Source organism: Apium graveolens, chromosome 5 (assembly GCF_009905375.1).
Source record: "Apium graveolens cultivar Ventura chromosome 5, ASM990537v1, whole genome shotgun sequence".
Classification (NCBI taxonomy): domain Eukaryota; kingdom Viridiplantae; phylum Streptophyta; class Magnoliopsida; order Apiales; family Apiaceae; genus Apium; species Apium graveolens.
Genome location: NC_133651.1, coordinates 245,586,957 through 245,600,642, shown reverse-complemented (window position 1 = coordinate 245,600,642; position 13,686 = coordinate 245,586,957). Strand labels below are relative to the sequence as shown.

At 35.5% G+C, this 13,686-nt stretch overlaps 1 pseudogene; it reads left to right on the top strand.

Annotated features, from left to right (window-relative positions):
• Positions 1 to 5,641: 5,641 nt before the first annotated feature.
• Positions 5,642 to 5,738, top strand: LOC141662643 (small nucleolar RNA R71; annotated as a pseudogene).
• Positions 5,739 to 13,686: the final 7,948 nt, after the last annotated feature.

Below are 13,686 nucleotides of genomic sequence, written 5' to 3'. Positions count from 1 at the left end.
AGTCGACCTAACCATGGTCATCAATTCATCAGTGGTCCTTTATTCATTCTTGTCAGGATCCTCCATGGGATCCTTCTCAGCAACTATCCCTTCTAGGACAACATCCTCAACCGCTACATCCTCAATATCAACATCATCCGGTCCTGCATTAGGACACTCTATCGGATCCACAATCCGATCTCCAATTAGTAATAAAACATCATCGCGCTGTTGCTCCTCAACCTCAGGGTTCGGAGTCCCGCTACTCTATACGATAACGAACTACGCTTCTATCGCTACATTAATAAGGGTTCCCATAAGGGTTTTAACTGTCAGTACTACGTTAGGTAGTCCGACTATGAACTTGGCAAGAGTTCTTATTATCTTAGTGAACTTATTATCTTAACGTCCCATCATCTCTGAGGTTTATAACACTTAGCTCTGATACCATTTCTGTAACACCCCCAGATCCGGGGTCGAGGATCCGGGTCGTCACGGTCTTTCTTTCCACAATATCACTTCACTTAATTAATAATAATAACCTTATGCTGTGACCCCACACTAACACACACCACAACCCGTTATAGTCTCAGAGATGAAATTTAAATAAGTACAAGTCTTTGAATCCACAATTTAAAAGTTATTACAACCCAAAATGATTACTTGATAAATTTACAGTTAATTGCCATTATCTGCCACAAGTTATAATTATACATAATTGATTCTCAAAAGTAGATGGTCTGATCTACAATAGATCTACCTCTGCAGCTATAGCAGCTACAACATCAACGGGAAGACGCGGGACGCTTCCCACGCGCTTGCGCTGGGTCTGCTGGAGTCTGGCCATCTTTCCTAACTGTTGTTGTGTGATGAAGAAATAAAGCAAGGGTGAGCAGCAAGCCCACCAAAATAATATGTATAATGATTAACAATATATGAGCCTTCTCATAGTACTCATGAAAGTCTTGGTCAAAAGAAATGAACCAAGTTTGATATCTTAATGCGATGAAGTCGCAAAATATTCAGTATATATACATATATACTTTTCAAAATATTGGAAGTCCTCTTCCATGCATAATATACACAAAGTCCCAGTGTATAACTGTATAAAAAAAATATCGTTGCAAGGTGATCTCATATATCTAACCTTGTTTCAACGTTTTTCTGAAAATCTTTGTCATTCCTAAGATAATTATTAATTAGATATAAGTTTAAAAGATGAGGTTACCAAATACCCCAATATACTTATATCTTTCCCAATACTACTTGAACTACCACCGTTCAAGTTATAATCAGTTTCAAAAGTTCATCACATAGATGAGACTACAAGACAAGATTTGAATAGATTCAATCTTTGAAATATTATTGAATGAAATAAAGTTACGAGATACTTTATTTAGTCCCGATATATATATATATCCACATATATATATCTCTTAAACATTTCCTGGAACCTCTGTTATGTAAAGTATGAACAGAGTTTGAAACATCCAATGAATTTTGGAAAGGAAAAGAAAACCTTTGGCATAAACCAGATATCTTGCTGATCAGGCAAAGATACCCATAAGTAACCTTTTCTACTAGTAGATGGACGAATTCCCCACTGGTCATCACCCTGGTCATAATTAGGACCTTATGTTGGACTGCCACTCAGCCACTTATGCATTTGATGGACTCCCACTGAGCCACTTACACTATCATGGACGCCCACTGAGCCCATGTTGCTTATGCCGACTCAATAGATGGACTTACTTCCCGAACGTTGGGTAAGTAATCAATTCATTTACCAAAACTGCAACCTTGTTGCGAATATAAAATACACCACAGAGCCGGATTCCCCAGGTTTTGAACGAGTATTTAAATCCCCTTTAAAAGGAAGATCTTAAATATAAAAATGAGTTTTGGGATCCGCTCTAACTTTTAAAAATCATTTTGAAGACTCGAAAACACTTTAAAGAGTGTTTGGAGTAAAGCTGATTTAATGAAGTAAATCAGTCCCCAGAATATTTAGAAAATGACTGAACATTATTATTTAAATAATATTCCCATAAAGAATAATCTTTTATAAAAATAATTGAAGTAGAAGTTTTAAAACTTATACTTGAAACGAGTATTAAATAACCAAAGATATACTTATATGAAAGTATTATCTTTATTTGAATAATCGAAAATATGTTTGATTATTAACACCTTATTCTTTAATAAAATAAATAATATATTTCAGCAAATAATCGGAATCATAGATCCTCAAATGAATATTCAAATAATATTCATTAAATAATATAAACTGAGTCATAAGCCTTCGAATGAATATTCAAATAATATTCAATAAATAATATAAAAGAGTCATAAGCCCTCGAATGAATATTCAAAATAATATTCAATAATAAAATAAAGTTAAAGTTATCGAATAAACCTTATTCGATTAATAGTTTTAAAAACTATATCCATATATATATATATAAATAAATAAATATATATATATAATATACTCGGGAACATCGACTCCCGGTTTAGAAATATGTTCACCTTTTATCCCCTATACTAAGGGTATACGCAACTACTTGCTTATTTCTAGCATAGGTATTATGCAACTATAAGCATTGAAATCAACAGATAGATAACCAGATTACGAAACAGACATGCATATATACCATATTAGCATGCTCCAATATATCGCAAAATTTGCTAATAACAATCATGCAATATCACAAGATAATGCATATACATATATTTACATCACAGCAACAGTATAACGGGTAGAAAACTTGCCTGAGCGACTGGGGGTTACGAATGGCTCGGGACGAGTCTGGTAACCTATAAGCAACAAGTAAGTTGGAATTAAACCAAAGTCACTTGTAAATCTATACTCTAACCAACTCAGACTCTAACGCTCATTTTACGCTTACTGATTCTCTTAAGTCACTCGAGTACCCTCGGCTCCACCATTTTTAATAATTTAACCTTTACGAGTTTTAAAGCGATTCCTTCGCGAGTGTCTTACCAACTGCCTAACACACTTACCATAAATGTTTCATACATTAATTAACCCTTTTTGGCCTTTAACCTATGTTTCAAAGTAAGGCGAGGGAAAAAGTTTCGTTCGCGAAACGCCGTTACTTGAAACGGTCGTTTCTCCTAAACCGTGCATCGGAATCGAACGTACTACATATCAAAACGAAGCTCGTAACATGAGCTATCTAAACATGGCAGTGGTCATAATCTAGCAGGGGGTTCTCGGGTCCTAATGTTATGCACAAAAACAGTCCAAAGAAAATCGGACGTTACGACGGCTATGTTTATGCGATTACCAATATTTATACCACTCCAATTCTTTACCAATTCACTACAAACCACCCAACCATCATCAATACATCAAACACAACTTATATCAAGGCAAAGTCAGTCCATAATCTCAAGGTTTTCCAACTTATTCAATCGCAAACATGATCTACTAACCATAACTTAAGATTCATTAACCATTAACCAAGATTCATATCCAAAATCACCACAAATCCAACCAAACTATCTAACATACATGGATCTTGCTATACATACATGGATATTTCTATATATACATTAATCCATCCATGAACTCATCAAAACTCAAAGTTCAAACTATAAGTTAAAGGTGAAAGTTGTTTATACCTCCTTGAAGCTTCCTAACACAACCCAAGAGCTTTGAATGCCTAAAAGAACCTTGATCCTTGCTTGTATAACCTTAATCTTTCATAAAAATTCAAGAAAACTAAAGTTATTTCTTGAAGGTTACTATTCACCATCTTCTTCCTTGATTTATTGGAAGAGATTGTGAAGGAATTAGGAGCTTAAACTTATAGCATATCCATATCTATGTACAAGGAAGCTTAGATAATTACCTTGTGATTTAACAATGCTTGGAACTTGATTTTTGAAATTCTTGCCCTTGAAAAAAGATGAAAAGCCGAGAGCAAGATGATGAGAATGAAATGATTTTGTGTTTTTTGATTTGTTTGGCTTAGCTTGGTTGCTTTTTGTTTTGTTTTTGGTTAATTACCTTAATAACCTTATATTTGTGTGGTTATAAACCAACCACACCTCCTCCTTCCCTATGTCATGCTTACATCACATTGCTATGTCATCCTCCCTTCCTTGTCCTCTTCTCATTGGTTGGGTGACATCACTTCCTTTAATCCATTTGCTTAACTTCCTAATTGTTTGCCTAATGACCGCTGATCTGTTATACGGTTCGCTTAACTTTCGTTTTCGTTTATCGTTTGAGGGATCATACCCGGGATCTTATTACTTAGGTTCCCTTAACCTTTCTCAATATATTATATTCCTTTTATGATCCTCTCCTATAATCCTTTAATTTAAATCCTTTTTATCCTGTTACCTTATACTCAATTCTCTCCGTATCTAGTGGATTTCCGGGAAAAATCAAAGTGTTCGGATTTGGATTCTGACGATCTTTACATACACTTATATCCCATATAAAGTACTAATAAAATCTCAGAATATCCATATCAGAACCCCTACATAGTGTGGCATGAAAAGTTTTCTCATTCAGCAAAAACACTATTCATAAGGGTTTCAAAAATTTTCCAAAAATTGGGGTTATTACAATGAACTTCGCGTAACTAGGCATTTGTTCAAAAGCTTCAGCGAAAGGTATGTTGATATGAAATTTCTTGAACACCTCCAGAAACTTCTCAAACTGCTTGTCCAATTTTTTTCTGCAACCTCTTAGGAAATGGAGGTAGAGGATAGATCTGTTTCTGCCCTATATTACCCTCAGGAGGAGTGTGCTCAATAGTAGTCTTCCTTGGTTTCACTTCTGCTTCCTTCTGCACTTCTTCTTCTTCTTCTGCCACAACTTCAGATTCTGGAGTCTTCGCTTTTTCAGGATTCGCAAGCTTACCAGACCTCAATGTTATTGCCTTAACATGCTCCCTAGCTTCCTTCTTTCCTGGCACTTCAGTATCACTTGGAAGCATGCCAGGTTGACGATTCAGTAATGCATTAGCAATTTTCCCAATCTGATTCTCCAAGGTCTTGATAGACACAGCTTGGCTCTTGCACATGAGCCTCAACTCCTCCAATTCAGATTTTTCATTAGCTTGCGGTAGCTGCTGAAGTTGTTGCCTAGGAGGCATATTGTGATTGCTGAAAACCAGGAGGGTTATACTATTTTGCTGTGTATGGCTGATAAGATTGTTGCACCGCATTCTGATTGTTACTCCGACTGAAGTTAGGATAATTGCGGTTATTTGGATGATAAGTGGCTGGAGCTTGTTGCTGTGATCTCTGAAAGTTGCTCACAAATTGAGCTGATTCGCTAGAAATAGCACACTACTTTGTTTCATGCGCTCCAACACAAAGCTCACAAACACTAGAGATTTGATTAACTCCATAATTCGCCAAAGAGTCCACTTTCATCGTCAATGCTTTAAGTTGGGCAGCTATAGCAATTGCTGCATCAAACTCCAGAATTCCTGCTACCTTGCCCTGAGTTAGCCTCCGAGAAGGATTCTGGTATTCATTAGCAGCCATCAGTTTGATCAATTCATAAGCTTCATTGTAGCTTTTAGCCCACAGGGCTCCACCAGATGGTGCATAGATAATAGGTCTAGACTGAGCACCCAAACCATCATAGAAATAGTTTATAATCATCCAATCAGACATGCCATGGTGTGGGCACTTCCTTAGCATCTCCTTATATCAATCCCAAGCCTCACACAGAGATTCTTCAGTTTGCTGAGCAAACTAAGTAAGAGCATTCATTGTAGCAGTCTTCGCCATTCAATCCCAAGCCGTCGTAATGCCCGATTTACCGTAGACTATTTTTTTGTTCTTAACATCAGAACCCTTGAACTCCCTGCTAGGTTTTGACCATTGCCATGATTAGATAGTTCATGTTACGAGCTTCGTTTTGATATGTGGTTCGTTTGATTCCGATGTACGGTTTAGGAGAAACGGCTGTTTTAAGTAACGACGTTTCGCGAACGAACCATTACCCCTCGCCTTACTTTGAAACATAGGTTAAAGACCTTAAATGACTACTTGGAGTATGAAACATTTATGTAAAGTGTAATAGGCAGTTGATAAGACACTCGCGAAAGAATCGCCTTAAAACTCGTAATGGTTAATTTATTAAAAATGGTGGAGCCGAGGGTACTCGAGCGACTTAAGTGAATCGTTAAGCACAAAGCGAGCGTTAGAGTCTAAATTGGTTAAAGTATAGATTTATAAGTGACTTTGGTTTAATTCCAACTTATATGTTGTTTATAGGTTACCAGACTCGTCCCAAGCCATTTGTAACCCCCAGTCGCTCAGGCAAGTTTTCTACCCGTTATACTGTTGTTGTGATGTATATATGTATATGCATTGTCTTGTGATAAATGCATATTTATTATTAGCAAAGTATTGCGATATATTGTAGCATGTGATATGGTATATATGCATGCTTGGTTCGTAATCTTGATACATATATCTGTTGATTCAGTTGATTATACCCATGCTAGAGATAAGCGGTAATTTGCATATACCCTTAGTAAAGGGGACCCCAAGGTGAACATATTTCTAAACCGGGAGTCGATGTTCCCGAGTATATTATATATATATATTTATATATATATGGATATAGTTTTTAAAACTATTGATCGAATAAGGTTTATTCGATAACTTTATTTTATTTAATGAATATTATTTGAATATTCATTCGAGGACTTATGACTATGTTTATTCTATTTAATGATTATTATTTGAATATTCATTTGAGGATGTATGACTCCGTTTATTTTATTTAATGAATATTATTTATAATATTCATTCGAGGTATTAAGACTCCGTTTATTATTTAATAATATCCTTTATTTTATTAAAGAATAATGTTTCGATAATCAAACTTATTTTCGATTATTCGAATAAAGATAGTACTTTCATATAAGTATATCTTTGGTTATTTAATATCCATTTCAAGTATGAGTTTTAAAACTTCTACTTCGATTATTTTTATAAGGATTATCTTTATGAGAATATTATTTAAATAATAATATTCAGATATTTCTAATATATCGGGACTGATTTATTTTAATAAATCAGCAGTACTCCAAGCATTCTTAAAAATGTTTTCGAGTCTTCAAAATGATTTCTAAAAGTTAGGGCGGATCCCAAAACTCATTCTTTTATATTTAAGGTCCTCCTTTCGAAGGGGATTTAAATACTCGCTCAAAACCTGGGGGATCCGGCTATGTGGTGTATTTTACATTCGCAACGTGGTTGCTGTTTTGCGAAAACAATTTGATTACTTGCCCAACTTTCGGGAAGTAAGTCCATCTAATTGAGTCGGCATAAGCGACAGGCTGGGGTACGGTCTATCAAAGTGTAAGTGGCTGGGTGGTAGTCCATCAACGCATAAGAGGCCAGGTGGCGGTCCATCACAAGGTCCTTATGTGGCCAGGGTGATGACCGGTGGGGGATTCATCCATCTACTAGTAGAAAAGGTTACTTATTGGTATCTTTGCCTGATCAGCAAGATATCGGGTTTATGCCAAAATTCTTTTCCTTTCCAAAATTCATTGGATGTTACAAACTCTGTAGAGGTTCCAGGAAATGTTTAAGAGAAATATATGTGGATATATATATCGGGACTAAATAAAGTATCTCGTAACTTTATTTCATTCAATAATATTTCAAAGATTGAATCTATTCAAGTCTTAACTTGTGGTCTCATCTATGGGATGACCTTTTGAACCCTATAATACTTTGAACAGTGGTAGTTCAAATAGCTTTATAAATGATATAAGTATAGTGAAGTATTTGGTAACTTCATCCCTTGTTTTTGCTTATATCCAGTAAGTAATTATCTTACACCTGATAAAGGTTTCCAGCAAGTTATCCATTTAGATACTTGCGTTATTGTTTACACTATATATTATCTTGCGAGCTGTAATGCTCACTCTTACTTTATTTCTTCATCACACAACAACAGTTAGGAAAGATGTGAAAGGAATATGTCCTAAGTCCAATCATGTATTAGGATTTAGGAATAACTTTTTATGTAATCTGTTTTGATTTCATTGATATTAATAAAAGACTTGTTTTGTTTTTATTACGGGCTCTATCTATTTAAGTGTTTAAATAAGATATACCATAGTTTAGAGTAAAGCTTTTATGGATTATGATGAGATCATAATAGTGAGATATAAAAGATGATAACTCTAAACTTAAATGGTTCCTGGTCATAGGATTACTAACTGGTAATTAATAATCCGCAAAGATCGGTACATACTATGCTTGCTTCATTATGAAGGATGTTTGTTCTCATAGACATTTGTGTGGTGACACTATAGCTAGTATGTAGGTGCTTATTATAGAATAAGTTCACTGAACATGACTCGCACAGCTGAACAACTGATGGAGTTCACTCACGTGTCAGCAGTTGTTCACATAGTGATAGTTGTACAAGTATCCTTAGACTTGAGGTCATCATAGTCATCTTGTGTACACTGAACTATACTTTGGTTTAGTTCTTAGTCTCCAGGGACAATTATTAGGGCTCTACTGGGTATAGGAATTTGTACACGAAGATAGTGTATGATCAATAAAGGATCTACCCCTTTCAGTGAAGAAGAGAATGTTCAAAGCTGATCCACTTATGCTAGTTTAGGAATCTCTGGCCAGAGTGAATGAAATTAGAAAGGAGTTTCTGATTTGCATAGAACTAAGCATAGTAAATGGAAAGCAAGTGATTAAATTAGATAGGTTTGACACGAGATCCATGCCTTGTATTTAATCAGAACATTGTAGGGTAGAAGGAGTTTATTGTACGGTAACTATTCACTGAATAGGTTCTTGGTATTCTAAGCAGTGAATTCATATTATCCGGATAGTCGCGATATGCTGAGAAGTATCCCTCACGATGTAGAATAAATATAATTAATTAATTACTCATATTTAATAAATTAGAGAATTTATATAAATAATGATAAAATAGTTTTATTATTATTTATTTCTACTGCCGGCTTAATATTGAACCTACAGGGTCACACCATAAAAAGAGAATGATTTAATGGTGGAGGAATTAATTAATAATGGCTGATAATTATTTATTTATGAAATAAATAATTAATTGGAAAATTTAATAATTAATTAAATGAGATTTAATTGATTATAAATTAATTAAGAAAAGTTCTTAATATTATTAATTAAAGGATTTAATTTTTGGAAATTAAATCAGGAGAGAGAATTATTTCTAAAGTGTTTAGAAAAAGGATTAATAATTAAAAGGTGTTTTAATTATTAATGAGAATAATAAATGGGATAATAATAATAATATTTATGGGAAAATTTAAGCTGAAAATTTTGCCTATAAATATACTATTATAGACCCTATTTTTATTCGAACCCAAAAACCCAAAAAGTTTTAGAAAACCAAATTCTCTCCACCTCCTCCTCCTCCTTAACGTCGTTTTCTTGGTGGATACCGGTGGAGTGCTTCACGTTTCAGGAGCAGCTGCTAAGGATCTCCGATCATTGCTCTTGGATCGCATATTAAAGGTTAATAATCGATCCCCTCGTTTTTACCATGATTTATATGCTTTTATTTGGATTTTATGTGTGTAAAAGTGTTTTACCATGCCCCCGTTGCGATTAAAATTCAACATTGGTATCAGAGCATATATACCGTTGGATTCGTTTTGCCGAGACGGATCTAATGGAGTGATCAATTTTAGTTTATATAAAAGTTTTGAACTGTTTATATTTCCGAAAGTGTTTTAAAGCTGTTTTTGACTGTTTTAATTGCTTTTAAATGCTTCATGTGATACATAGAGATGTATAATGCTTAGACTAATATGCTAGATGATGTAACATGCCTACCTTGATGTTTATTCATGTTTATATATTTGATATATGCTTAGTTTATCATGCGATGATAGATTTAGGTGAACTTAAATGAACATAAGGCGTTTGTTAGACAACCTAGTATAGTGAAATTGTTTCATAACCTTAATAACAATATTATGAATAAAATCATGAGATTCTTGTGTTTGTGAAACACGTAATTGAATATGAATTTTCGATATGAAAGAAAGGATGATTCTGTCAACAACAGATTTCTATCTGTAAGAAAGGGTTATTAAGTGACGCCTCTTGACAATGCTCCACCCGATCTGGGAATCATCTGATTATTGATTATTGATTTGAAATATTTAATTTAAAAGGAAGAATCTCTTTATAATATGATTATGATTGTAACGTAATATAATCCCTCTAAAATTAAATAATATCAAGTAGGAATTGGCCAATGATACAACGGGCTTGTATCGGTCATAGCCTTCCAACATGATAGAAAGTAGTTCTTATTTTTAAATCATTGTCGTTTCCTGCCACAGCCGAGGGCTTTGATTTCGAAATAAGAAATACTTGTCTATTACATAGAGATGTGTACATTGAATAAGAATCTAAAGGTCGTTACGTGCCACAGCCATGGGCCTTTGGGAACTGATTCAATTGTACGGAATGTTGGGTTAGACTTGACTTAGAATATTGAGTTTGTCGTGCCACAGCGGAGACTCAATTATTCAAGAGGCTAAAGTTTGATTAGGGAATAACATAAGATGTAATTGACAAGAGTTGTCTGCCTATTGAACATTACATGGCATTTCGTGCCACAGCCGGGGTTGTGTAATGGAATGTAGGATCCCTATTCCCACTAGCATTATGAATGCTTAATTTTTCACGTAGGGGATTGAATAAATTAGGTAAACTAGTGGGAGCCACTTATGAATAAAGACCCGATTCATATAGTGTTTTGAAATGAAATCGAATATTTGCTAAGTGTTGTTATGTGTTTATCATTTACAGATTTACTTTGTACGTTATGTCTTCTGCACTATCACTCAGGAGCATACTAGATGCTAACAAGTTGACTGGTCCTAATTATGCTGACTGGCTTCGAAACTTGAGAATTGTTCTCAGGATTGAGAAGATGGAATACGTGATTGACTCACCTAAGCCTACTGAACCTGCTAGTGATGCACATAATGATGAACATGTTGTGTATCGTAAGTGGATAGATGATGCAAATGTTGCTCAATGCATCATGCTACCTTCCATGAACATTGAGCTACAGAAGCAACATGAGCATATGGATGCTCACACTATTCTAATGCATCTACAAGAGTTGTATGATGTGGCGGGGAGGACAGCTCGATATGAGATATCGAAGGAGTTATTCGGTTATAGGATGTCTGAGGGATCATCTGTGAATGACCATGTACTTAAGATGATCAATTTGATTGAATGTCTTGGACAGCTTGGTTTTGCCATGGATGGGGAGCTGAGCCAAGACTTGGTCTTGCAATCGCTTCCGAGTTCGTTCTCGTAGTTTGTTGTGAACTTTCACATGAATAAGTTGGATGTCAGCCTGCCTGAACTCCACAACATGTTGAAGACTGCGGAATCGAATTTTCCCCCTAAGAAGAGTTCTGTTCTTCTAATTGGTGAAGGTTCCAATCCTAAGAAAAGGAAGAGGAGCTCTTCCAAGAAGAAGAAGGTAGGTGAAGAAAAGCCGGTTCCACCAAAAGCTGAAGACCCCAAGAGCAAAGTTGTTTGCTTTCACTGTAACAAGGTGGGGCACTGGAAGAGGAACTGCAAGGTTTACCTTGCAGAATTGAAGAAGAAGAAGGGTAGTGAGACTACCGCTTCTGATTCAGGTATGTTCATGATAGAAGTGAATATGTCATTAAATCTAATTTCTACTTGGGTATTAGATACCGCCTGTGGTTCTCATATCTGCAATTTGTTGCAGGGACCAAGGAGAAGTAGGACTCTTGAGGAAGAGGAGGTGATTCTACTGATGGAAATGAGCAAGAGTTGCTGCTGTAGATGTAGAATCATTTCATTTACATAGGCCTACGGGCAAGACTATTGTTTGAAATAATTGTTATTTTGTTCCCTTGATTGTGAGGAATATTATTTCTATTCCCATGTTAGACTTGGCTGGATTTTCATTTATTACTGAGAATAATGAATGTTCTATTCTTAGAGATAATATTCTTTATGGACGTGGTACTTTAAATAATGGTCTGTATGTATGTGACATAATTTATTTTAGATTGAACAAACTAATAAAAGAAAAGGGATGATGAAAATCTCACTTTATAGTGGCAATGCAGTCTCCATTTAGTAGACATGGAGAGAGGACTGCAAATTTGCTAGGAATGGTACACACAGATGTATGTGGACCAATGTCTACGCAAGCCATGGGTGGATTTTCATACTTCATTACTTTCATAGATGATAGATCTAGATTCGGATATGTGTTTGATGAAACACAAGTCTGAAGCCTTTGAAAAGTTCAAAGAGTATAAGTATGAAGTGGAGAAACAAACCAAACATAGTATTATAATTCTTCGATTAGATCGAGGTGGTGAATACTTGAATGGAGAGTTTCTGGATTATCTCAAAGTAAATGGTATAGTCTCCTAGTGGACGCCTCCAGATTGGTATCTGAAAGGAGAAATCGAACTTTGTTAGACATAGTTCGGTCCATGATGAGCTATGCAAATCTTCCAGTATTCCTATGGGGTTATGCATTGGAAACCTCAGCATATTTACTGAATAAGGTGCCTTCCAAATCTGTTCCTCAAATTCCGTATGAGATATGGAAAGAAAGGAAACCGAGTCTTAAACACGTTAAGATTTGGGGATGTCCAGCTTATGTCAAGTAAATTGACCCAGATAAGCTGGAATATTGATCCGTAAAATGTAGTTTTATGGGATATCCTAAAGAGACTTTAGGGTATTACTTTTACACCGATAATCGGGTGTTTATCTCCAGATATGCTACCTTCTTGGAAAAGGAGTTTATCCTTGAAGGAAACAGTGGGAGCAAAATTGAACTTGATGAAGTTCAAGAAGCACAAAGTACTACGGATCAAGTGGAAACACCTGTTCTGACTGAACAACCTTTTGTGGAACAGCCCATTCATAGAACAGGGAGAGTGTCTCGCCAACCTGAGAGGTAATATGGCCTTGTCATTGAGAATGACAATGAGTTGTCGATTATTGATGATGACGACCCTGTAACCTATAATGAGGCTATGAGTAGTGTTGACTCAGAGAAATAGCATAGTGCCATGAAATCCGGAATGGAATCTATGTATACGGTATATAAAAGATAGATTATAGCAGATGGCTAGGTGGAGACCTATAAGGCCAGGCTTGTGGCAAAAGGATTTAAACAAAGGCAATGGATTGACTTTGATGAAACCTTTTACCTGTAGCCCTGTTAAAATCAGTTCGGATTTTGCTTGCGATTGCTGCTTACTACGACTATGAGATCTGGCATATAGCCAGATGGTTTTCTTTCCAAGGGAAATGAAAGCCTAGTGTGTAAACTACTGCGAACCATATGTGGTTTAAAGCAAGCTTCTCGAAAGATGGAACATTCGTTTTGATGAGACAATCAAAGAGTTTGATTTTATCAAAAACGTAGATGAACCATGCGTTTACAAAAGGGTTAGTGGGAGCGCGGTAACATTTCTTGTATTGTATTGAAATAGAGTTGACACACATAACAACATAGCAGACCCACTCACAAAGCTACTTTCTGAAAGTCACTTTGATCGTCATAAAGACTAGATGGGTATTAGATACCAGAGTGATTGGCTTTAGTACAAGTGGGAGATTGAAAGGAATATGTCCTAAGTCCAATCATGT